We start from the raw sequence: 973 nt of genomic DNA on the forward strand, positions 1-973 counted from the left end.
CTATATAGGGAATAGGGCTCTGGTCACTAGTAGTTCACTATATAGGGAATAGGGCTCTGGTCACTAGTAGTTCACTTTATAGGGAATAGGGCTCTGGTCACTAGTAGTTCACTATATAGGGAATAGGGCTCTGGTCACTAGTAGTTCACTTTATAGGGAATAGGGCTCTGGTCACTAGTAGTTCACTATATAGGGAATAGGGCTCTGGTCACTAGTAGTTCACTTTATAGGGAATAGGGCTCTGGTCACTAGTAGTTCACTATAGGGAATAGGGCTCTGGTCACTAGTAGTTCACTTTATAGGGAATAGGGCTCTGGTCACTAGTAGTTCACTTTATAGGGAATAGGGCTCTGGTCACTAGTAGTTCACTATATAGGGAATAGGGCTCTGGTCACTAGTAGTTCACTATATAGGGAATAGGGCTCTGGTCACTAGTAGTTCACTATATAGGGAATAGGGCTCTGGTCACTAGTAGTACCACTATATAGGGAATAGGGCTCTGGTCACTAGTAGTTCACTATATAGGGAATAGGGCCCTGGTCACTAGTAGTTCACTATATAGGGATAGGGCTCTGGTCACTAGTTGTTCACTATATAGGGAATAGGGCTCTGGTCTATAGTAGTGCACTATATAGGAATAGGGCTCTGGTCACTAGTAGTTCACTATATAGGGAATAGGGCTCTGGTCACTAGTAGTTCACTATATAGGGAATAGGGCTCTGGTCACTAGTAGTTCACTATATAGGGAATAGGGCTCTGGTCACTAGTAGTGCACTATATAGGGAATAGGGCTCTGGTCACTAGTAGTTCACTATATAGGGAATAGGGCTCTGGTCACTAGTAGTTCACTATATAGGGAATAGGGCTCTGGTCACTAGTAGTTCACTATATAGGGAATAGGGCTCTGGTCACTAGTAGTTCACTATATAGGGAATAGGGCTCTGGTCACTAGTAGTTCACTATATAGGGAATA

This window comes from Oncorhynchus keta, unplaced genomic scaffold, assembly GCF_023373465.1.
Source record: "Oncorhynchus keta strain PuntledgeMale-10-30-2019 unplaced genomic scaffold, Oket_V2 Un_contig_13850_pilon_pilon, whole genome shotgun sequence".
Classification (NCBI taxonomy): Eukaryota; Metazoa; Chordata; class Actinopteri; order Salmoniformes; family Salmonidae; genus Oncorhynchus; species Oncorhynchus keta.